Below are 26,731 nucleotides of genomic sequence, written 5' to 3'. Positions count from 1 at the left end.
GTCGATATCGTCTATTCTGAAAACGAAGAAATCCTCAGTGTCATGGAGCCGAGAAGGTGTACACAGACTATCTGCCTTCCATTCTGATTTTATGTCGCCTGCTTTCTGAAGAAGGTCCCTGCTGTGCATGAAGTGAGACTTTAGTAAACATTGAGGGAGACACCCACGTTAGTGTTTTGGGTCATGCTTTTTAAAAAAAATTTTTTTTTTTTAGCACCAGCAGGTTTAGACCTGCATGCCCTTTGTGACGCTTTCCGTCGTGCTTGAACTCTATTGCTGTTGCCGTTCCAAAGGATTATGGCTGCGTTTTATTTATTTCCCCGATCTGAACACTATCTACCTGCCGAATGCATGAGTGGACATTTTCAGACTTGCTGCTCTAAACACACACTGATTTCCAAATCTGGGCTTACAGGCTCATCTGGATGGAGATGATATTTTTCCAAATGAAACGGCGCCAGCGGTGATGCAGCCCTGGCTGTTAAATGCTGCAACATGCTCTCCGGTGTGGTGCCTACTCTGTCTGCTGTTTTTAATAGTAGGTAGGTAGTAAACAAAGGGGTTTTTTTTTTCCCGCTGGAATTGTTTTTTGCTGGCAACTGACTTGCAGTCCTCTATATTTATGGCAACAATGAACCAGCGAGATGCATTCGTGGGTTATCAAACCACAAAACAAGCTGAAAGTTTAATTTTCCGCATTAAAAAAACTAAAACATTTGAACCACTGGCGGAGTAAAAAAATAAATAAATAAAAAAGTGACTGTAGCAGCTTTGAATATGAATTTAAACAAGTAATGCACAACATTTTATGAAACCTAAATGAAACAATATTCATTTTTACAAAGTCGGTCCAAGGTTTTCTTTAGAGGCAACAGCTTGAAAACCTAATAAAATAGCGGCGACGAAACCGGACACGGAATATGGTATTCCATTTTTCATTTCTGCTCCAGAATAATAAGTCATTTATCTGCCAGAAATTAGAGACGATGATTTTTTAAATTTTTTTAATGAAATGAATACGAATATCCAAATTAAAATGCCCCCCAGATCCAATGAGAATACTTTGCAGCAATGGAGTTAAAAATATGTGGCTCTGAAACCAAAAGCCCCTCTGAATATTTTTTCTTGTTGCGTCTCTCAGAAAATGGGACTTGTTTCTTATTCTGCGGCGGTGTCAGATTCCTGAATGCACTGCTGCTCACAGTTCCCGCTCAGGCCTCGAATTTGGCGACAGTCACTCTCGTATGCAAACACGCAGCATGCATTAATGATACCCTGCCATTTATTTGATTGAATTAATTGCATTTATTTTAGCAAAGCTTTCACTACTTGCAGAAAAACGACTTGCTTGCAATCTCGTTACATTTCAAGTAAATTTGTAGTTTTATGTTTTGCTTTGTTTTTTTTTTTGACTAATGGAGATTTCTTTGATGTTTCCAAGAGAAAAAAAAAATTTGGGAAATAAAGCATGATCCATTTTCTGCAATAAGCCTCAAATCAATCTAAAATTCCTGTAATCAAAAATAAAAGCGTATGTTAGCAGCGCCACAAGAGTTTGTGATCGACAGCGCCAAGACCCGCCTCCTGGCTCTGATTGGTTGTTTCTGTTTAGCATTGGGAAAAGACAGGAGAACAAAACTTTTCTACAGATCATCTGTCTCATACCATACTTTCGCAAAAATAGTGAAAACATTTTCTAGAAAAGTTACCCCAGCTTCAATGATTAATCGCCGCCTACATTAGTCGTCAATAATTTCAGTAAATCGATTAATCCGATTAATTGCTCCAGCACTGTAATGTGACAGAGTGCTTAGAGGACAATGTGCCATTTTGGAAGACAAATCTGATCTGCTGCTGTTCTGAAAATGACTCTCGGATGAACCTTGCTCACTTCGCAGCTCCTCGCTTGCAGGGTGTGGAAGCAGCACCTTGCACCTCACTCTGCTCCCGTGAAGGCAGCCATTGTTTCAGAAAACAATGTGACTCCAGCCCTGCCCTCGACAGGCCCAGCACGTAGATCTGATTAGAGCTCTTCAAACAGTCGGCTGACCTGTGGAGGAGGAACGAGTAAAGCTTTCCCGACTGTGGAATGTGGAGGAGCTGGAGCGCCGTCGCCCTGAAGGGTCCGCCGCCGGCTCAGGACATGAGCACCAGCCTGAAAAAAAAAAAAACACAAAAAAAACACATGTAATGACTTTATCTTTCCGGTGTCTGCGGGCTTTATCTGGAGCATTAATGTGCTACTGGTGGTCAAACACTATAACAGTGCAATTAACCCCACCTACAGTCACATCCCATCTCCAAACAAACAGATGTTACCATAACAATCGGCTCAGTTTCTGACCGCCTCATGCCGTGTCCATGACAATGCAGCTGCTTCGGCTGCACAGAGGAAGAGCTGTGACAGAACGGATCATGATGTCTGTCATTGTTTTGTTTTTTTGGACTGAAAGGAGGCAAACTGCTCTGAAACCAGCCTGAGGCCATAAAGGCAACGGCGAGGTCGGAGCCGGGTTTCTGCCTGTGCATACCGAAACCTTGTGTTTTGAATTTAACTACACCAGATAGGCACAGACAGGAGGATTTAAAGCGAATGTGACAAGAAAAATGGGAATTATTAAACATTTCCATCTACTGTGTTTCTGTAAAAATAAAAAAAATCCTCCTATTCAGAGTTAGAGGGTGGAAAAAAGAGGCCACATTAGTAAAATTAGTATCTGTCCAAGTTCACACAATAAAAGAGGGGAAAATTATTACATGGAAAGCAATGAAGGCTCCTGAGACAGAGCCTCCAGGGGAATGGAAATTAGGACTGATTATGGCCATCGGCTCATGAAAGACTTCTGGAAACAGCTTAATGTGGAGCTCAAGCCCATGTCATAGTCCCTCTTTAAGGCAAAACACAATTTACTTTGTTTTTTTAATATATGTCATAACATTGTAACTGAATTCATCTCAAGTGACTTTACAGATCGATTTGACTCGTGGAGTTATATACAGCTGAAACTAAACATTCACATAATTCAAAACATCCGATTTTGAAATGCGTGCAAATCTATTTTCAGGCAACACCTGAAACACAATGCTTTTTTGCGACATCTTAATGAAATGAAGAATGAAAAGTGAAGACCTCCACAAGCTTGGTTTGTAGTAAGGGATAATCTACAGATGCCTAAATGTGCCACGTAAATTTTTTTTTCACTTAAAGCAAAGTATTAAAACTACGGGGATAACCCTTATACTTTAAGAAAAAACCCCGAAGATGGACGTGTCTTGATGTAAAGGAGCAGCCCTGGAGTGAAAGTGAAATAAGGCTGGCTGAAACTAGTAAAAAAAAAAACTGCTAATAAATTTCAGTAAAACATGTTCTGTACCGACATGAACTGAAATGCTGCTCCTATAGGAAGAAGCCATTATTTCAAAAGCAACACAAGATGACAGATCAGAGCTTGGAAATTAAGATGGGGAAGCATTATGTTTCAGGAAGGACCTGAAACATAATGCTTCACTTTGTGAAATCTTTAAAAATATCTGAATAAATTAGCCAAGCAAAGGAAATTTCATTTCAACAAAAAGTAAGCTCCATCAGAACCAGAATCAGCACGGGGAGAAGACTGTGTATTTCCACAAGTTTCGTTAATCACTGGGCATAACCTGCAGATTTCTAAAGATGCCATGTTCATCTTTTCAAATGCTGATTCTAATAATTATTAAAAACATGAGAATAACCGGCCATCGTACTGTCTTACGAGAGAAATTAGTTCTGTGTCCAAAAGACGAATGTGACTTGATGTGAAAGTGAAGGTAGGCTGGCAGAAAATGCATCATCCATCATATAACACGTCCTGTCCTGAAATGGGCTGAAATGCTGCTTCTACAGGAAGAAGCCATTACCTCAAAAAGTTAGAATGCAAAACAATACGATATCATCAATGGAGGAACTGACTGCAAGAACGGATGACAAGGAGTCAGCTAAGTAAGGTATGATTAAGGCAACAAGAACCATCTACAGGCCTGATTACCAGTTGAAGTGAATGATTCACGTGGCGTCATCCTCAGAACCCAACACTGCAACACTGGTTCTGTTGGGGGGGGGGAAATGGGAAAAACTTCTATCAAACAAACGCGAGAAGCTTCTGGAAGGACACCAAGTCATGCAATCATTCAGTTTAAAAGGCAATTCTATGAAATATTGTGGTAACGTATACAAGCAGAATTATGTTTTTCACTATTCTCTTACTTTACAAATCAAAATAATGTATTTTTAATACAGACTGGCCCTAAGCAGGAAAGACTTGGATTGATTTAATGACAGAGGGGAGAAGTTATTTCTAGGCAGTGTACATCAATACCTTATATCAGCATTAATCCCAGTTCAGATCAGAGTCGGATGAAATCGATTCTTTTAATTCCAAGCCAATCATTTCGTCATCAGATCCACCGGTGTAAACGAAACGCAATTTAAGTACGAGTGGAATCAGTTAATAATGTGATTGAAACTGTTTTTATTCGAGGATGTTAAGCCAATTGTATTGAGTCGACCCCTCGTCCAGAGCCATCGCGTGGCAACAATGGAGGAAATATTTGATTTTAACAGGAAGTGACCTCCATCGAAACCAGGGTCAGGATGGGTAGGCATCAGCCGAGACTGACTGGGGGATGAAAGTACAGAGGAGACAATAAAAACAAAGAAAACATAAAACCACTGGTCCAGTAGTACTTTTTATGTTAAAGAAAAATGGAGTACATGATCTATTAGGTGTGAAGGATGGAACGACAGGTCGTCTGAGGTCAGGAAAGAAAGCTGAAGTTGCAGAGCCTGCTGTATAAAAACACCGCATTGACCCTTCCCTTGGTGAAAGGCCATTTGGAGTTACTCAGTTTTTGTTTTTCAATCTTTCTAGAATTTTCATCACTTCGTTTTTATTCATTTGCAACTTGCAAATGAGCATAAAACTTGGGATTTACGCCTGATTCTGGGTTCCCCCTCTCCCCTCTACTGTTGTCTTGTTTCTGGTCGTACCACACACAAATCGTTACGAATATAACCAACTAATTCCCAAACAATATTTCTTAATAAATGCTGTGCACATGAATGAGCTTTTTGATCAAAAACTGTCAGTTTGATTGAACTCCTCGGTCGGATCCTGTTTGGGAAATAAACATGAAATTAAATCAGTAGCTGATTATGGATTTTTTTTCTTGTTTATTCTTGGTATATAAAAAACAGCCTTCAAGTAAGAACTCCCATGATGCCCACAGAGGAGTCTGACATGTTCTTGCTCTGCCGCCTGTGCTTTCTTGTGCTCACTTTCTCTGTACTTCCCTTCTATACAATCCTGCTTTCCAGTTAATTTTCCTCTTTTGTTGTGCGTATTTCATATGGAGATTAGCAAACTGCTTCATTCAGTGTGTGAATGCAATCTGGTGGAACTGGTGTGGATTTTTTTTCCCCCTTTTATTGAGGATCATCAGAATAAAATATCAAAAGCGGAGTCGCAGCAATGTCTTTTCTGGACGTATTTTGTGGAGATTAATCTATTTGCGCCAAGGGCAAATGTATGTTTATAAAATGTGATGTTTTTATATGTCACTCTATTTCTACATATATCTAATGTTTAATACTACACGAAACATTCCACCCACTGATGGCTTGTTTTTTGGGTTTTTATTTTTTTTTATATACCCACATCCATTTTAAAACATAAAAAAGTGTTTTCTGGAAATATCCTGTGTTGCATGATTTATTGCAGAAGAATGTAGTACATTATTGTGTGCTGGTGCAGATAAAAAAATAAAAAAAAAAGTTTGCATTTCTACAATTATATTGAAAGTTCCTGCGACTTGGTGCGCCCAGTATGTTGCTAACCAAGATAACAGACTCTTAAAATAGTATTCTTTTGTGAGAAAGTAGCAAATATGCAGTTGTTTTTTTTTTTTTTTTTACAAATTTTCTGGTTTGTACTGCTTTTCTTAGATGGTGAAACCACACAATAAAAAAAAAAGAAAGCTCAACTCTTGCTAAATATTTTTTTGGTTTCTGTCATGTTATCTTACCTTTAAAGGTTTCTTCGCAGGATTAAAACCTGCGTACAGTAACCTCCGTTTTTTATAGGCTCCCCTGGTAAAGACATAGAAAAAGACCCAAAGGGTTTCACACTGAAAGAACCGTGACCTCTCTTCTCTTTTATCACCCCCAAACATTTTAATTACTGCTCTGACTGGAGATGTGGGAATTTTATGTGAGATGTTATTTTCCCGTTGCCAATTACTGACTTATAAATCCAATTTTTAAATAGCATGTTTTCTTGTCTTTGCCATTTTGAAGAGGAGCTAAAGGTAAAAGAAAGAGAGAGAGAAAAAAAGTCACCAGTGTTGGAGCCCAAAGGATTATTGGACTGTAGACAGGACTTCAAGATAAATTTGCTATGATCCAAATTTCGAAACAAAGGAGAAGTTCCTCAACTTCTGAAAAATTCAAAATTAAAGAAATTTAAAAAAGTTTTTGTTAAATTCTGAAAGTTTGGGCAACTACAACTTTTAGCAGGAACGGTCGTAACATGAGAAGGGGGTGTGAATACTATCTGGGCAGTGATTTAAGAGGCTATTGTCAGCGTCTGAGTCGGTGTGACAGGTGGCTTACTGATACCGACTGCAAGGTCGAGTGCTGGAGCCAGACCTGATAAAACTGGCAAGAAAAAAAAAACCCAACATGCACAATCACACACAGACGAGCACACATTTAGAAACACACACACACACACACACAAGCGTGCGCACGCACACACGCAGAGTCACGCTTTCTCAAAAAAAGTGACCCCTTATATGTCAGTAACGATATTAATTGATAATATAATGCGATTGAAAGGGGCAGAGATGATTAATCTGTCATAATTTAGTTTACACCTCATTGTATAGAATAATGTCACAAATAGCTGCGTTATTCTCTGCCTGAAGCTGTGTACAGAAGAAGAAGAAGGAGGTGGCTTTTGTGCTACCAATTAATCTTGTTCTTAATGTTTGAATAAATTGGTGTGGAGAGGAAACTGTTGTCATGTTTCTTGCATTAAACAAATGCACGTTTTTTTTTTATATAATGCAACACTACTGATTGTGGCACTGGCAATTGTATCAGAAATAATGATTTCTTTTGAACTTTTTGTGTAAATGTCCTAAAATTAACTTTTTCTACATTTTTTTCATCATGACATTTTCCTACTGCATCTAAATATGTACTTCTGCAACTTGTGTGAAGAATGTTGTGGTTAAAGTTACAAACAGAAATCTACATAGTTTCATTTTGTGTGTCTACAAAGTTTACTTTCCTTCAGAGTTCATTAAAAAGAGCAGTTTCCCCGAGTCTTTTTTTCTTTTCTCTCAATCTCCCAGGTTGGTTAGAGATGGATAAACAGTTTGGAGCTATGATGATGATTTATGGATGAATTTGTTTAATTTTACTATGGGGAAGAAAAAAAAATTGTACGTAGCTATTTGAGTTTGCTCTTTTTACAAGGAACACGTCCTCCACAGGGCATTTGATTACATAATATCAACAATAGGAAAAAAAAGACAAAAAACAGATCCCACACATGCTGTCAATAATAAATTAGCTTTGTGGTTTGTGCCAGAAATACTTTTAAACTATTTTGACAAATATGAGTAACTTGTGTGGAAGACATCTTATTTGAATGACAAGAAGGATGTGGAAGTGTGGATTTTTGGCAACAATGACTAATATATTAGAGCAATACAATATATGAAACATCAATAAACTGCAGTATTTCTTTCCATTTCTTTAAAAATGTATTTTGTTTTTAAAGATTTTGCAGCATCTTTTAAACCAGGAATGAAGTCGTGTTGTCTGTATCTGAAGGTCAGATGTTTTACAGGGAACACTGACCTTCTTCTTGATAAAGACCTTTTTTTAGTGGGAATGTGTCAAATAGATGTCAGACTGATGAGATACTTAAACTACAATGAAGTGCAGCGGTAGGAAATGTGGGTGAGTTCTGTGGACGTAAACAGGTGAAAAGAAAACATATCTACTGACCTACCAGAAACTTTGCTGGAAGAACTTTTTGCCCCCAGTATTTACACTTTCCTGTGTAGATCAGAGACACATGGCATTATAATGATCAAACTAACTGAACTGACAAGTCAAGAAATAATACTGAGATTAAAAAAACTGGACGAATGAGATAAATCAACCAACAAAAGGGAATGAGAAACTGTACAAGCCCAGTCATGTTCATTAGTAAGGAAATACTGGATAAATCTATATTTTTAGGAAGATAAAAGCTAAGTAACATAAATAAGTGCAATGTTTTTTGTTTTTTTTTAAAAGTTATACAAAACAGTAAAATAATAATAATTTTAAAAAAGGATTAAGGGTTGAAACGTCATGCACCCTCACTCAGGCGACCCAGATGAAACGGATCAGGGCTCAGCTAAAATAACAATACGATCAAAAACATAGATAGTACTTGCTTATTAATGACTAAAGCAATTTTAAAAAAGCATAGTGCAGTTTAACCTTCAGAAGTGAAACACTGGCGATTATGTGGATAAATGTGAGGCTTCCACAAACACTGTTTGGCTCACTAACAAAGCTGGCTATTCTGGAGACACGGAGGTTAGCAGGACAAACCTCTGTGCGCGTCAGAGGAACAACTGCGGCAGAAATTACTGCATCCATCCATCCATCTGCTGCCAAAATGCAAGAGTCTTGTAGGACAGTTTGTGTCCAAAGCGGTCCGTCAGCACTCTGGAGAATCATCTGGAGAGCTTTTAATTTCCTCAGAGTGCTGGTTATTTAGGTCTCCAAGCTCCTGCTCTCAACTTCCTTCTAAACTTCTTCACCTCAATGCATAAACAGTCAAAGTCATCACTTTATGATCTCAAAACTGAGCCGTCTTGTTTTTGTTGTGGACCAAGTCTAGCATCAGTTTTCCACAGTTGGACTGACTTTCAACTGCCTTATCCTCTCCATTTCATTTCATGCTTTTTCACACATAGTCCAATTTTTTGTCCAATTTTTTTGGATGAGCGTAATTATCTCAACCCAAACACAGTTAAAAAGGAAGAAAAGATGCATAACGATGTCATTTGTCCTTTAGAGGAACTAGCTTTTGCTCTAAGGAGCTAGGTGACATGCATTCATTTTTGGAGCTTCCCCTGCCCTATTCTTAGACGCATGCATCTAAATTCAGAATAACATGTTTTGCTCACTGGTTAGAAGGTGATGAGGCACATCTGAGGTTGTGCAAGCTGCAGAAGCCTCTGATTTTTTGTGCACGGGTCTTTGAAAGTAAAAGCTTTCAGATTAAATACAATGCTCTGTTCAAGTCTTAATATAAAAACACTCTGCAGAGCAGCTAGACGGTTTTTTGTGTGTGTCCTTGTTGTTGTGTTGCTGTGGCTTTCATAGCTCCAAAAAAAATAAATTAATTATATGACAAACATTTCCACAGACAAACTCATTTTATCTTACCATTAAGGAACAAGCTTCATATTACTGAAATGGAAAACATTTAAAAGGCTGTAAGTGTCTCTGCGAACCATTATTAGCTTGTCCAACTGCTGTCAGGCTGAATCAGGAGGTGCGGCTTATCACGCATTGCAGAGAAAGTTTCTGCAGTGTCTGAGTCAACCATGCAAATGTCAGAGTGGCTTCAAAAAAAGAAAGAAAAAAGAAAAAGAAAATAGAGGAAAAGGAACACGCAGCCCCTATAAAAAGACTGTCCTATTTTAAGCCTTTAATTATGACAGAAAATATTTTTTTGATATCCATCAAAAGCTCATTGCCACTTTACGCTGGTAAATCGAAACCATCATCTTGTTATGTACCAATTTTTTTGTTTTTTTTTGTTTATTGTGTTAGTCGGTAATTCAGCCTGATTAACCTTAATACTCATACAGGGTCAAAGCAGCTCTAACAATCAACTAAATGTGCATCTTTATCCACTCTGGCTGCCTGCTGCTGCTGCAATTAGATGCAAGTGAATGCATTTGCAAAGCAAAATAGGATTAGGCGCTGGAGGCAGGGCTGGGCTCGTCTAATGGTTGATGAGTTTCTTATACCCCCCTTTTAAACTTCCACACCTCTTAGCATGCACAAAATATTTAACGTCGAGTGATAATCCCGCACCTGCTCAATAACTTTCATCTGCTCAAATCGTACGATCGGAGAGTCTCTTAAAGAATCATAATGGTAGTTCTGCATCTTCCAGCCCATTAGCTACAAATCAGGCACACTTTGCATCACTGGCTATTCTCCAGAGCAAACCACCAGATTGTAGATTGATTTCCCATCGTCTTGGCAGCCATTATTTTCCATTCATTTTCAGTGTGCTACGAAAATAAGCTTAAAGAGATTTGAAACTTACTGGAGACGAGTAATCCATCACAGCGAGCGGCATGTTGCCTCTGATTTTTGTCAATGATGCATCTGCATCGCAAGCTGCTAAAGACTGGGTGCTTTAAAGAAGCGGACCGTTTAGTCTGTGCGTTCAAGGACGAGCGCCGTCCCACAGTCGATGTGGCGTGCTATCAAAGCAAAGGCCGTGTCGACGGGACCGCATAGTGAAGCTGAAACTGGTAATCATTCACATATACCCGATCTAGAATTTTGTTCAATATCGGGACCGATACAGGTATTAAAATCGGATCAGTGCGTACCCCATATCGTCTGGTTTCGGTTTTCTCCAGAGCCTTTATGCACGTCAGCCTCGACTCACTAGATATAAAAGAAATGAAACTACTGGGTCTCAAAATAACAGGCTGCAGTGGAGACTGGCAGCGCTTCGAATCGGGGGAGTAAACTGATGATGTAACAAAAACAGAGCGACTTTATTACTGAATGCAGGCAGCTGGTTTGAGCATTATCAGGCAGGCTTCCTGGTCCCGGACAGTCATATCAGGAGGGAGTCGGTGGCTTTGACCTCTTTATTTTCTCCCCACCAGGCAAAACACTTCCCACCGTTTTTCTGCTCCGTAACGTTTTCAGAGCGAAATGACATTTAAACCCATCTCACAGTTAATAAAACCAAATATTTTAAGCATTCACGGTGCCAAAGAGCAGAATCACATGGACCTGTGTTTCCAGAGAGCTCATGAACTGCATAAAAAAAGTATTTTTAAAATACTAAAAAATTTATATATGTATATTTTGTGCATTCCTTTTTAATAGAAAATGCCCTTCAGGGTTTCTGAAGGTCTTTCCAAATGCTTTCTGGAGCTTTGGCCGCCGTTTCATGTCTGGTAGCTGATTAATTTCAGAGGAATGATTTTTCCCCTTCAAAACACATAAGTTTGAGCAATGAATCAGTTAGGTGTAAAAAAGCTCTTAAACTGAAGTGATGTGTAGTTGCATAACAGATGTCCATGCAAAAAATTTACTTTTTTTTATCTTTACAGCTCTGCAAACAAAAAGTCACTTAAAAAAATATGCTAGTTTAAAAACAATGCATATCTTTCCAGACGTGTTTGTGAAGATAAAAATTTTTTCCAATTTTAAATTACAGTCATTCAATAAATTATAATATAAGTTCCAACAAAGCTCTTCTGTGAGCTTAAAACCTTTTGTAAAAAAAAAATTTAAGCAGATATTAAACATATTTTTATTATCAACCCTACATTTCTGTATTTAAAAGCAAAATTATTGGTTGAATGTCTTATAAATAAACAGAAAATCATGAAGAACAAGAGAAAAAAAGCTTCAAAAGAGTGTGTGTAATTTAAAAAATTTGTTTCACTTTGTGAATGAAGTTACTGAAATAAATTGACTTTTCAATTATATTTTAATCTAATGAATGGGTCTGTACTGTAGATTATTTTTCAGAGCTGACATTTCTTCTTTTGCTTTCCGCTTGCTCATTTTTAAACAAATCTCATTTGCAGAGAAAAATCTGACTGCTTGGAAGAAAAAAAAAAAAAGTAGAGAAATGAGAAGTGAAACATTTTGGACTCAATGCTGCAGTTATGGTTCTGCTTTTGACCGAGGCCGCTACATCTGTCTGTAGTTGTTTTGCCTAACTGAATTTGTTGAAAATGCTGATTATGTAAGTGGATTTTGTACCACTCTCTGCCATTCCCTGGACGTTCTTTGAAGAGAAATGTTTGTTCTCAAAGAGTTTTTCTTGGTTAAATAAAGGTTAAGTTAAAAATTAGATTGGGGTCCCAATCACTGTTTAATACAGGAGGTAGACCCTGCCGAAACTCAAATACATGTTGTTGCAGTGTCACTGAAATGCTAGCTGGTTTATAATTTGAAAGTTCAAAACATTGAATTTATAAAATAGTGGAACTGGTTCTGTGAGATGTTTCCAGACATGACTTAGATGAAACCAAATTGAAATGTGTTACCAACCAAATGATGACATTAAAACAGAGAGTAACTATGCCAACATTAGCCTAGCATTTCTGGTTTTGAAAATGACTCGGAAGGAGCAAAGTGCAAGTTCTTTATGTCCGTTTTAGTTTCAGAAACATTTTCAGAAATCAGGACAAAACTTTATGCGACACATTGTCAGGACGTTGCAGTAGCTTCTTTGACCCCTTAACTGTCACCCTCAAAACACCTAAATTTACGTCACTGGCAGGGGCGCAACTACACATTATTCAGGTGGATGCGAAAACATAAATCGGCGCCCACCCAGACCACGATACGTGAAGGGTAAAACTCGCTACCTTTACCTCGTTATGTGCGCGAGGTGAAGGAGCGTAAGGCTGAAGTGTATGGGAAAACATCATCAGCGCGCCGCCCCTTCCAGACAGGGTTTTGGCGCCCCCTCTGGTGTTGCGCCCCTATGCGTTGCATGCGCTGCATACCCACTTTTTGCGCCACTGGTCACTGGGGTCAATTAAGAGGCTTTAATCTCTTAGTCGACCCCTTTAATCTTTAACCCTATGTTGTAACTTACGGAGCCCCAAAGGGGACATGGAGAAAAAAAGAAAAGAAAAAAAGAAATCCCGACTTATTTTCTTGAGATCCTGCTGACCATCTGTGCTGCCCATCAATCCGTCCTCCCTGGTGCAGATGTTTTGTTGCCTGTTGGATACTCAGCAGCTTCCTTATCGTTACATCCTACCTGTGGATTTTTCATCCGTTTTATTTTGTCGAAGATTGTGGCAAGCTCTATTTAAGTTATTTATAATTAGATTTCCTCAAGCTGCTCCGTTTCTACATGTTTTAAGTTTACATGACAGGCAGTTGAAAACGCAGCAGTTTAGTCTGTAGTTATCATACTGTAAACAAGAAAGTCCCATTGCTTGGCGTCAACCAAGTGAACGTTGTTTTTGTTGGACATTTTGCCTCTTAAATATTTTTGGTTTAACAATACATTCAGAGCATGTTGTTATTACGAGTGATTAAAGCTGTGTATGTGTAGTCGCTTCTGATTTATATTAATAAGCTTTACCCTGTCATTTCAGGTGCAGTGACCTGTGTAGTTCGGTGGACACGTTTTGACCGGTGAGCTACATTTGAAGACTGCCAGGCAACGTATTAATGTGCAAAAAAAAAAAAAAAAAAAGTTTTCCGGGATCAGACGTCAGAGTTTAATTTAGTTTCAATAAAAATGTTTTCCATGACTGATACCGTTTCATTCTTGCAAACAATAATAGTTAGAAATTCAGATATTGTAGCGTTTTGACATCATGCACCGATATGAAAACCTTCTGTCAAGCACTGATCTGATATATTTATACGCAAGCCCAATCTGGAAATAAAAACCTATAAATCTCCCCCTTGTGTCTTCCGTCGCTGTGATCATTTCATCACGTCTCTGACCTTTTGGATCTCAAGAAAGTAAGTCGGGATCTCGAGAAAAATAAGTCGGGATTTTTTATTTATTTTTTTTCCCTCCATGTTCTCTTAGAGGATCCATAGTAGCTGCACAAATTCCAGTTGAGACAAAATATCAGATGTGTTCAAGAAAAACAGAAACTCTAGCATCCAGAAGGTTGAATTAGTATAATATTGATGAAATCATCAAATTGTGGCTTGAATTGAGAAACGTCATCGATAATCTTGAATGACTTGGACCAAAAATTTTGATAGACTTCCTACTTCATCATATAAAATATAACTTGTTAATTTTCTGTAACTTATACAATATTTACTCATCTTATAGCTTTAAAGAGTTTTTAAATTGATAAAATAGAGTCAAATAGTTGTACGATGACTCCATTCCAGCCAAACTAAGAGCATTCAATGTGAAGTGATGCACAACAAAAAAAGTTGTATAACTTGCCAGTATCACATTGGTACACACGGAAATTAAAAATTAAGAAAAAACAAAGCAAGAAACCAATTTATATAGTACAATTAAAAGCCAACATTAATCAGCAGTTTCATATTTTGCTTTATAAATGAAGCATTTCGCCTCGTTTCTGGCTCATTTTGGGAATCAGTACTCCCGTTGCATACTGTTGCAGCCGTGCTTGTGGGACACACAGGGGTAAAGCAATTACTCAACCTTGTCAACCCTGTTTTCTCGTTGGATGTCTGTATGGACTGATAATGAGAAGGATTGCCTATCTCTACCTCTAATTAGACAGTCTCTTTAAATCTTCGTATATCCTGTCGTCCGTTACTCGCAGGAATAAATCACGTTTCCTTCATTCATCTTCCGGACACCTTGGCAACTGCTCCGAGGACAACAAATCAGTAAACTGAGCGGCATAAGTAGCCTGTTCACACTTGAATAACCTGCGTGTCCCACTAACTTATGACGCGCCATTTCAACCAACATACCAGAGATAGCCCCTGATATAAAGCTATTTGTCCTTTCATTTGTGGGTATTCAGTTAAAATGATGTGTTAGGACATCATTAAGATGCACTTGAAATGTCATTCACATTTAAAAGCATATTTACAAAAAAGAGAAAAAAAAATGCTTTGAAAATCTCCATCAATTTTTTAAAGAAATCATAAAATTTTCATCACTTTTAAATGATGTTTTCGGAAAATATGACTTTAATTTAACTTAATCAGAGCTGTCATTTCTGTAAAAGTAAAAAACAAAACTTCAATGTCTTCATTTGTGGGGGCAAAAAGCGAAATGTGGCATTTACCAAAATGTCTCACTCTTAACGAACTGCATCCTGGTTTCCTTTCATGTTCAGAAGGAAACATTTCACTCTCCAGCTTCACAGCTAATCTGAGGGGTTTGAAGCACAATCCCTTTCCCATGAGTACATTTTTAATTCTACAACATCTAAAAAAGGTGCTTTCTCCCCCTAGTTAAAGCTTTTGGTAAGTATAAAGCTTCCAGGCACATCCAGTTTCTTTTTCCACTTGATTTGACTGAGAAATCCTCACCAAATTTTTTTTTAATCCATCCATCTGGTATCTTGTGCTCGTCTGAGATGGTCTTATAGATCTACATCAACACCCTGAATCTGCTGCAATTCAGAGAGTGATGCAAGAGTAATTTCTGGTCAAAGATGTGTGCATGTTTTTCACCCGGTTAACACCTGGTTGAACACCGTTTTGCCTTCAGAACTGCCTTAATTTGTGACAGAGATTTCAGCCTATCGTAGCATGCTAGCATAAAAAAGGTAATACAAATTTGTTAACTTGTACATTGAAGATGAAAACTCTTATTTATTGACATTATGTAACCTCATCATGTTCAAGAAACCAATCTGAGATGATTTAATCTTTGAGACATTGTGCTTTATCCGGCTGAAAGTACTCAGACGAAGTTGATGTGCCTCCAGCCATAAAGGACTGAACTACAGGAAGTTGGCATAATAACTACTAATCCCACAATGTACTCCATCAAAGAGGTTCCAAGAGGAGGTAGAGGAAGAGTTTCAGGAAAGAAACTGATGTCATGGGAAGGAGGTCCGCTTCTTGTAAATTACCTTAGCATAAACAATTTAAGAGGTGCTTTTATTTTAATCCTTCAAGCTGATTGGGTACAAACAGGCCAGTGAATGTAGTGCTTTATGTTTATTCTCAAGTTTACTGAAGTTTTCCTTCCCTTTCTTGCCGCTAAGCACTATAAAATAGTCCTAAAATGTTTTCTTCAAAGCTAAACGCTAGCCAAACTAAGGTAATAGCAAAATGCTATTGAGGCGCTGTGCTTTAGCCTTCCAAAACACAGCTTTTCACTGCTAGCATTCATAATCAATAAACGTTATTTATGGCATTTAGGATTAAAAAAAGTTTCTAAAAAACAGCAAAACTCTAGTTTCTTTCCAGCTGTTCAAGCCGCCATCTTGTGAAAGGAAACATGCTCTGGACTGACCTGCAAATCACCAGCCTTTTCATCTTGTGCTCTCGGCTTTGATCGCTCATGAACAACAAATCAATACACTTGATCTCCTCTTCTTGAGCCAAAGAATGACCTCAAATTTTCAGTGAAGAGACACAGATTTTACATTTTCAAATGAGAATTAGGGATTTCCACAGCACAGTGGGAGCATCCTCAGTTGCATTTGGTGTTCAGCTCTCTGGAGAGCATGAAACATTTATTCCATCAATCAGTGTTAAAGAAATGGACTCAATTAAGTTTCATTTTCAAATGATGAGTGATTAGGCTCCCTGTTTGAAAAACACAAAAAGCTGCCAAATTGAATCCAGTCAGATGTCATTTAAGCATAGTCCACAAATATTCTCATTTGAAGGCGAGCGTTTGTTAAATACGGTTGGGAAAAAGTTTTAAAAATCCAACTTAAATTACATGGGATTGCAATAAAAGAGGCATTGAATGCAGAACTCCAGCAAAAGCCTCCACAGGAAGTTTTCCTTCAGTGCTGAATGAAAAAAAAAAAAAAATAGAATTTACACAACGAAGTTCATTCTGTTCTCTACCAATGTGATTTTCTTAGCTTGCAATTTTTATTTTTGTGAGAGAAAGGGCTTGGCTTGATACATATTTTTTTCAACAAATGAATCACAACAAGCCCAACAGCAGCAGAATCAGATTCAGACTTTGCCCACTGCCTGTGAAAAAGTCAGCAGGGGATTTACCACAAGACAAGTCCTCACAGTGGTGAATTTTTTTCATTCGGCTCCAGAAAGACATGCGAGAACATGATGCAAAACCTCCACATGAAAGTAGAAAGTTTTCTATCAAAGACAATAGAAAACAACTGCTAGTACATGGATTTAAAAAAAAATTAAATGGGTTGGATAGTAAGATAGACTAAGAATGAACAGCTTACTGATTGACAAGGTAAGGGGCGGAGCAATTTAGTTTTCAGTTTCTTTTTACTTTTAAGTTGGTAGAATACTGAAACATAAAAAAGCTGCAAAGAAAGGATTACTTGTTTGGTAAAAAAGTACAACAATATTTCCTTGGCTATGAGAAATTTCTGTTTGGTAAGTTTCTCCAAAACATCTGGTTATATTTGGTCATTGATGCTTTATGCACTCTTCCGTCACAAAGCAATTTAATTTTTCACCTTCGCTCACCCAGTGATGTAAATCCATCAACCAAACAACAAATACAGTCTGCTGATTGTTCACACTGAATAGATTCCAAAAAAACGTCTAATAGTGAGTCAATTTTCTGAAACATCAAATTTTGGGTTTTTACTTGTAAGACAATCATTTAGACAGAAAAAAATAAAAATAAAACCTTGAAATATTTTCCTCTGCGTGTCATGAATCTCTATAAAATGACTTTTTTCATCTCATGAACAACAAATCAATGCACTCAATTTATTTTACCTAAACTATTGCACTTTTAGGCAATGTTCTAAGTTTGACTGCATTAAAGCCAGAGGACTAAGATGGGATGTCGCTCATATTCATGTGTTAGATTCAGCAAATGCTGAATGAGAATTTGCTCAATAAAATTCAGATTTCCTACACTTTTAACCTGTCCCCCGTACAGGAGGTGGTCTTGGCTTTCTGTTCTTTCCTTGCCAGGCGCTGCATTTTACTCTGCTGGAAATCTCCTACACCTCCATCTACTTCACAGTGGCTTAATACTGTAAGATCATTCTTGAAGATAGAAAAACTTTTATTAACAGTGAAAGGTAATTCAGCAAAATTTACTCGCAAGTGGGCACCTTTTGTGACGTACATAAAATTTTTGCCTTTATAATGCGTAGACTGATGTGATTGACTCATCATGTCATCATGTGACTTAAGATTTACAGAATAAATAGGTAAAATATTGTTACCTTTTAGCTTCTCAGTGCCATCCTTCCCCTCTATCCCCCCCTCCCCCTTTTTTTTTTTTGAATGTTTTGTTCTATTACTGTTTTATTATTATTGTTTTTTTTTTGTTTTTCTTTATCTATACTTAATTTGTCTAATTGTTATGTCATTACGGTGATTTATGTTTGCTACGGGGAAATAAGGGAAAAAAAATAAAAAATTTTGGAGAAGTTATGTAAATTGTGCAAAATGTATGTAATTTCAATGAATGTATGATCTCCTGAATAAAAAAAAAAAAATAAAAAAAAAACATATGTAATTATGATGAGCAATTGGAGATTTTGCAAGATTAAACGAACTTGATAAATATATATCCTACCAGAAAAAAAAAAAAGATTTCCTACACTTTTAAGCCAGCTGAATTAAACATAAATCAAACAAGACCAGCGCATTGCCACACGCAGATTATTTCAAATCTTTCTGTGCACATGAAACAGGCGTGTTTCACAAACCCGAGTAACCTGGAGTAACAAAAGCACACAGAAGCTCTCCATCTTGGTTCATAAAGACAGCAACACAGCAACATGCCCGGAGGCACAAAAAGAAAATGTAAAGTCCTCAACTTCACCATCAGAGTCCAATACCCAATATGTCCTTCAGCCATCGCTGTATTGCTTCTGTATCATAAAAGCATGCTCCTCCTCTTTAACTGGACTAAATGTGGCATGTGAACGTGATCCAGAAGCATTAAATGTAATATTTTTCAATAGTGCAGAATTACAAAGCGATCCGTCTGTAGGCTCAGCGAGGAAGAAAAACATAACTTCACTTGTTGTTCCTTCACTGGGAGCGCTGACCTTCACTGTGATGAGTTTGAAACTAGAAGGCTGTTTGCACAATTACACGCCGTTGAGTCTTTGTGTTCGCCGTCTGCGCGGAGTTAAAACCGTCTACAAACAAAGAAACCAATTCCGGTGCGTCACGAGTGGTGTGAAGTGGAGAAATGAAAATGCTACGGGTTTTGCAGTGCGTCAGAAAACTTTGTGGGCTTCATTTAAAAAAAATCATTGATTTTCGTCTTTTCTTCTGGGATAATGGGAACAAAAAGGGGGCACCTTACATTTGTGTCTGTATGCTTTCTAAAATACGTCTGGGGAGGGAAAGCTTTAAAAGAAGACTTCTCCAACTTGGTTGTTAAATCTCGGTTTCTTTAAACCTGCCTCCTTTGACAGATGTAGAAGGACTCTCCAAGTTTTCTTTTCTTCCTGATTTACACTTCTAAGGAATTTTTTTTCTCCCAAAGATTAATTGTGAGAATTGGGGCTTTGTTTGCAGTCTTGGCTGTTTACATGCAGCCTGCTCCGTTTGTTATATGAACAGAAATGTTGTGACCCTGGCTAAAGCTGGTCCAATTCCAAGAGAAATAAGACGTGTCATAACCCAACAATTTTTACTTTTTTTTTTTTTTGTATGAAAGTCATGTTGCATTAACTCTGCTAAATCTCCTTTCCCGGAGGTGCAATGTCTGCTCCGTGACATGTTTTAACCACCGAGGCCCTCACATTACCTCCGGGCACCGTTTCTCTATCCAGACATGCGACTTGTCGAGACAAGCCGCACGCCTCTTGTAAAGGGTGAGAGGTCAGTTCGTTCGCGCTTTCTGAACCCTGACAGATGATATCCTCTCCATTTCAGGTCGGGGAGACCTCCATTTTCCCCTTGCCATAAGGGCAAAAAAATAAAATAAAATCCATTCAGCAAATTTTCCTGAGTCACAAATCCCTGGTTTTATGAGTCGACCACAAACAAATCCTAAACAAAAAAAAATAAATAAAAAAATCAAGGGCCTGCAGAATTATTTGAAAATTCTGTAAAACCTTTCTAGAAGGTCTTACATGAATTCACTATAACCTTGGGCCCCAAAAAGCAGTAAATACTGACAGATTTTCCATGACAAATTATTTGCTTCCCAACAGATTTCTTCCGCTCCCCCCCAAACGTCAAGTCTTCAAATCATCAAACAAATGTTAATATAGACATAACCTGAGTAATTACAAAAAAAGCTGTTTTGAAGTGAAAATTTTCATTTCAAGAACGATTTAAGTCGAAATGGCCACATCTAAAAATATAATCTCCCCTTTCCCAAGGCATAAATTAACTTTAATTAACCAGATTTTCTGTTTTAGTTTCACTCACTACACCCGATTACTGCCTGACCTGTAGAAGCAACATGCTACAAAAACAGAAACTGGGAACATGAGGTAGATAAAAAGATTTCAAAAAACAACATGATGCTCTGATCCGAGTCTGAACTGAATCTAATTTGCCAAAAAATATCTATAAGATTAATATAACTTTTGGGAAAACCATAGCAGTCAGAAGCTGACTAATGGAAACGTAAGCACAAAATCCTAAACCAGAATATCTTGAATTCAGTGTCTGAACTTGCCTTCAAACACTCTGATTTTGGTCAAATTTTTCCAATATGGGTTAATTAAAATTAAATTAAATTAATTTAATAGACACATATTCCTAATACATAGCTTTGTGTTTCACTTAATTGAATCATCTTTTGAAATTGTATTTTCTTACACATCAACTTATAATTGTCTTATATTTAAATTTGAATAAATTACATCAGATTTATATTTGAGCTTTTTGTGCGTGAACAAATTAATGGGACAACATTCATCTTTAAATCATTAATAATCACTCAAACAAACTACAAGAACTCCATTTATTGATGGAGATCATACGGTTCGAGATCCTTGCACAAGTTCGTGGAAATCCCACAAAACATTTGCAAGATCGTGCAAAAGTTTTATCCTGCAGGCTTCAGTTAACCCTTTAGTCCACAGCATCCTCGCTGCGGCGATTACAGGGCATTTGAAATATTAAGAGGAAAAAGCTTCTAACGTCAGAAAAAGAAATATCTGCAATGACTCATTCAACCCCCAACCTCACTCATTTACATCTCCACGAGTTCATGAAAAATGAAACTTCTTAAAGATATCTCTTTTTTTTTCTGGCTCCTTCAAACCAGTGGAGAATTAAAGAGCTGAGAGCAGTCTCTGCATTCTGATTCCATGACACGGAGACCAATTAAAAGTCACCGGTGTTGTTTCGAGGCTGCAGGGCACAGACAGACTGACACCCTCGGTGCAAAACAGCATACTCAAGTGAAAACCAACCAGCAGTCTTTAAAGCGAAATTACACTTCTCGTACATCATTAAGTCTGTGATGTTTAGCTCTCTCTGTTAGGTGTTTTGTGATCAAAGCAACAATTTACATTTGATATTTTGCACTCGCCTCCATCTCATCTTAACCTCGCTTTGCGCATTCCCCACTTTTCAAGTCGTGCTTCCTGCATTCTTGGCTGAATTTGTCAAGACTTGCTGCATGCTTCGCTTAAATATTTGGAGCAACGCAACCGAGAACACGTATTGTAGCCTACAGTTATAAAAAGAAAGGAAAGAAAATCAACACGCAATAACGCCTGTATGTTCTGATACGATAAACTCAAGTTAACCTCCAAACATCTTCCAGGTTTCCGTGACACATTGCGGTTTTTGGTCGCTGCACAGCTAGTAAATGCAAATTAGCTCGCAAATTACAGTAATTATTTTGTGAATGCTGGGTACCTTCGGGACAAATGCGAGAGGAAGAGGGAAAATGGCAAAAGGTTAGCAAATTGCTAGGTAAAGACAGCTTCTCTGTGTATTGGCTCTGCAAAACAAATCATTCTGTAAAAATAATTTGATTTAGGACCATCAGAAGAAGATAAATAGAAGAGGGAAATAAAATAAAGAGCAAACTTAGTTCGGTTACTCATATCGTTTTGCTTGCATGTTTTTTTCCAACCTATGCCTGGGCGATAAAACCAAAATTAACTGACAGAGGTAGTTAATTAAGGTGTATATATTTTGTCTTGATTTTTTCCCACAGATTATCTGTTTCCTACTGTACTGTCTCAACATTGCAACAGTTTTAACGAATGTGAAAAACAGCACTTTTAGTAAAAGTTGCATACTTGCAGCTTTAATGTTGCCAGACTGCAGCTGCAATGGTGCAACATCTGAAAGCACCAATTACTCTCCCATGAGTTGGTTCTCAGCAGTTCATCAGGGGTTGGGTCACAGTACCATCCAGATGTCCTCCTGGGGTCCGGGAGCAAAACGACTAACCCCATTTATCCTCTTTTTGCTTACTTATTCACTCAAGGTAACAATGATATATGAAGGCTTCGACGTAGATCGATGGCTGGACGGAATGTTTTTCCTCCTGGCTCAACATGATCTCATACCATATTCACATCACTGCTGCATCCCGTCCACTTGTGAATCACCTGCTTTATTCTGGCGCTTGTGAGCAAGACTCTAAAGGACATGTTCTCTGCTTGAGGCTGCAACTCACTTCCAACCCACTGAGAGGCATACACTATTTTGGCCTCAGGAGAAGCCGTTTCTCATCCAGGGACCTTCCGCAACTACCAACTGCCCCGGCGCCTGCTGAAGGTCGTATCTGGGAAAAGAAACCACCAGCTGTGCGAGTCTGGATTTTTTCCCTCCAGCACTGGCAGCCTAAAGACCTGCCAGAAGCCCAGTGTCATTAATATTTGAACCATATTTTGTCATATTTTATTCAGCTGTCACCAAGCTGATCTATCTGGAATAAAGCAGACTGAACAAACACCCAGTACACATGTCTTACAGGGAAATAAAGTCCTGAATTTATATTTATATATATATATATATATACACACATTTTTTAAACCTATTTTTACTAGGCCTAGAAAGAAATAAAAGTGAATGAAACAAGATGTTGAGATTTTACATTAAACAGCATACATCGATTTTGACCAACATATATTGAAAGAGCTTCCAAGAAAAGAACCAAGTCCAAAAATGTAGACAAAAGACCAAACAACCGAATGTAGTGCACACTTTGTTCCAGTAGATGTCAGTAATGCACATCTAAACATTGATTACCAACTGCCATAAGAAAAGAAGAAGAAAAACAGGAAGGAAGCATAGATAATACATTGATATCTTAAATTAAGTTATTTAATAGAATTTAATAATTGGGTGATATTCTGGTCCACACTCCATACCAGTTGGTGGCGGTAATGCATTTTTGTTGCTTGCCAACCGCCAATAAACATCAAAGAAGAAGAAGGATTAGCCTCACCAGGTGAGACTAATTAACTGAGTAGAAGCAGCTGGCTAGAAGCAACAGAAGGAGGCTGATGACACAACAGGGAAACAACAAAAATGTTGGAAGAAATAAATAAAAAACTCCAAACTAAGATGGGTATAGGAGGTAATATGTTTAATTGGATATGGGATTTTTAATGTGATAGATTTATTCAAGTCAAAATAGGATCTCATGTTTCACAATCATGTAAAATAGAAAATGGAACTCCTCAAGGAAGTGTGGCAAGTCCAACATTATTCTCAGTTATGATCAACTATATTTTTAAAGAATTATCTATTAGGTTTGGCAAGTCACTTTTTGCTGATGATGGAGCATTATGGAAAAGGAGAAGGAATGTAGAACATCTTATTTTAAAACTTCAGGAAGGTATAAATGAAGTGGGTAAGTGGGGGTAGAGTGGGGCTTTACATTTTCAATTGAAAAGACAAAGGTAATGTTTTGTACAAATGAAAAAATGGGGGTTGATAAAAAGTTGTATTTATATGGGAAAGAGTTAGAAAGGGTTAACTGTTTTCGTTTTTTGGGAGTAGTTTTTGATAAGAAACTAACTTGGGAAAATCACATAGAACTTATGGAGAAAAGTAAAAAGGTTCTTAACATTATGAGGTGTTTAGCAGGGTTGACATGGGGTGCAAGCTTTGAATCACTTAAGAATATTTATGTGTCACTAATTCGATCAAGAATAGATTATGGGAGTGTGGCGTATGGTTCAGCAGCTAAAACAAGGTTAAAAAAGTTAGATGTTATCCAAACCAGAGCATTGAGAATTTGTTTAGGGGCAGTTAAATCAACGCCAGTATGTGCTTTACAATACTTGGGTATTGTAAAGCACATATAATCAGGAGAAATGCAATTATGCATCAGAAGACAGTAGCTAATGGTTAATTATTGGATACATTTAAAAAGGACATAATGAAGATCACCCAGTTAAGAAAATATTTGATAAAGAGGAAAGAAACAAATTAATAGTTTTGGGTGGGTTGGGGATGACGGAGCAAAAATATTTAATATATACTATAAAGAATTTAGTCCAACAGTATTGTGGCCATTGAGACCTACATGGAACTATATCAATGTAGACGGATCACTATCCAATATTAAGAAAAGAAATACAATAGATATTTGCCAAGGATTTTATAATCAAATACAGAATAAATATAATGACTATTTGCAAATTTATACTGATGGTTCAAAAGACCCCAAAAAATGAAGCAACCATCATAGCAGTAGTGATTTCTGAATTAAAGATTAATATTTCAAAAAGAACATCTAATTATTTGAGTATATATGCAGTAGAATTGTGTGCCATTTTATTAGCTTTAGAATGGGTGGAGGATACCAATATAAATAAAATAATAGTTTGAAGTGATTCATTATCTGCATTGTTGAGTATTGAAAAGGGACGTACAAATAATCATCAAAATATATTATACGAGATTATGGCTGTTCATCATAGGGTATGTGAACAAAATAAAAATATTCTGGATTCCTGCTCATGTAGATATTATGTGCAATGAAAAAGCAGATAGGTTGGCTAAGGAGGCAATTAAAAAAAGAAGATATTGGTATGCCAATAAAGTTATCTAAATCTGAAGCCAAAAGTATAGTTTGGAGAGAAAGCAAGAAGATATGTAAAATTAGGTGGTATAATGAAATAAATGGACGACATTTATATAGGATACAAAATACAGTTGATGTAGTAGGAATCAGAGGAATAAACAGGAGGGAGGAGATAATTATAAATAGAATAAGAACCGGGCAGTTTTTTAAATGGAACTCTTTTTAAGATGGGGAAACATCTTACTGGTTTATGTAGTTGGTGTGATACTGTAGAAACGATGGAACATGTTTTGATTAGTTGTAGAAAATATGCAAATCAAAGAAGATTATTAAAAACGGAATTAGGTGTTAGTGGGGAATTGAAATTTGAGAATGTGATCGATCAGTTAAATAGTATGGAGGGGAAAAAGAAGATTTTTTGTTTTTAAAAAAAATACTGGGATCTTTAAGAGAATTTGAGGTATAGATATTAGGACCCAATAGATGGCAGTAGTGCAACATTAATGGATGCAAGCTGCCGTTAAAACCTAAAGAAGAAGAAGAACTCCAAACTAAGGTAAGAACAGTAAACCAATATCCAAAAGATCAATACATGTATTTAAAATACTAGTCTTTGTCATGTTTTGGAGCGATTGTGTTGCTTACCTTCTGCTTCCTCAGGAAAAGGATTGGAGCAATGGCGCTGAAATGGTTGCTCTCACACCTGTGAGCAAGCTACCCATCGTCTGGTTGGCTTCATATTGTGACGACCCCCTCAACACCTGACGGTCGACCACAAGACTCAGAAGTGAGTCTTGTGTTTTTCTGTATCTTCCTAGAGTAGTGCAGAGTAAAATCTTACCTGAGTACCTGCTGGATTCTTGAGTTTTAAAACACAGCTCAAGGTTCTCATTCTCCCCAAATTCAAGCGCTTGGACGCTCCTTGTCCATTGTCAAAGTCTCACTCCATCTGGTTAATGTCTGGTTCGGTTCTAGCCAAGTTGACTGCGTTTGCATTGTGGGTGGACATGAGGAGACGCTCTTCTTACGTTTTATTGGCGATTAGCAAGAAAAGATTGGTGGATTACCGCCACCTACTGGTACGGAGTGTAGCTCAATGTTTATTTTACACGGTTAATGTTTTGTTAATCGACTTTGTTCTCTTGAATTCTTTTACTTTGTGAATTTCCCTGTAGTATAATAAATTAAAAATGTTTCTTTATTTTTTCTAAATTCCCCCAACATTAACCTCCTTTCTGTCTCATATCTCCTACATACTAAAATTATATTTTCAGATTCTTCACAATAGTGACATTTTCCCGTATTGCTTACTTATTGTAAATGGTGTATAATTGAGTCCAGTGTCAACAAATAGGTGGAATGTGAAGTTTGATATATCGTCAACTTCCCAAAATAATGGCCTATGTAAATTTGTTTTTTTTTTGCCCAATTATTTTTTTCAATAGAAAGGGACCATGTTTTTGTGCAAAAAAATCACTTTGCCACCACAAGCCATGCTGGATCCATACTTTCATGTTCTATGAATTTACCACATGAATGTTGGAGTTGAAATGGTTCTTGGGAATGGTTATTTGAGCAACTGTTGCCACCCTATTATTTTAAACCATCATTAACCCAAACCCACTGACTTGCATGCAAGCGTTTTGAGGGTGATAGTTAAATCTTGAATCCGGATCTCTGTTTTTCCGACCTGTCCTTGTGGAGACGTCTACATAGGGCCACTTAAGCATAATCAACCCAGCATTTTGTAATCTAGCTGACAGCTTCATGCTCTGGTGGTAACTCACTGTACTAATCCTATTACTTATTACTCACATAAGCTGAAGTTGATCCTGCTG

The 26,731-nt window shown here is 37.4% G+C and overlaps 1 long non-coding RNA gene across 1 annotated transcript; it reads right to left on the bottom strand.

The window, feature by feature from the left end:
• Positions 1–1,590: 1,590 nt before the first annotated feature.
• LOC103474220 (uncharacterized) lies at positions 1,591–26,124 on the bottom strand. Its single transcript, XR_014090715.1, has 3 exons — positions 25,735–26,124; positions 25,539–25,654; positions 1,591–2,155 (listed from the first exon to the last, which is right to left on the bottom strand). It is a non-coding gene; the product is annotated as an uncharacterized LOC103474220 (long non-coding RNA).
• Positions 26,125–26,731: the final 607 nt, after the last annotated feature.

This window comes from Poecilia reticulata, chromosome 13 (genome assembly GCF_904066995.2).
Source record: "Poecilia reticulata chromosome 13, P_reticulata-male-v2, whole genome shotgun sequence".
In the NCBI taxonomy this organism is placed as follows: Eukaryota; Metazoa; Chordata; class Actinopteri; order Cyprinodontiformes; family Poeciliidae; genus Poecilia; species Poecilia reticulata.
Note: the sequence above shows the minus strand (reverse complement) of the source record. Positions and strands in the feature narration are given on the sequence as shown.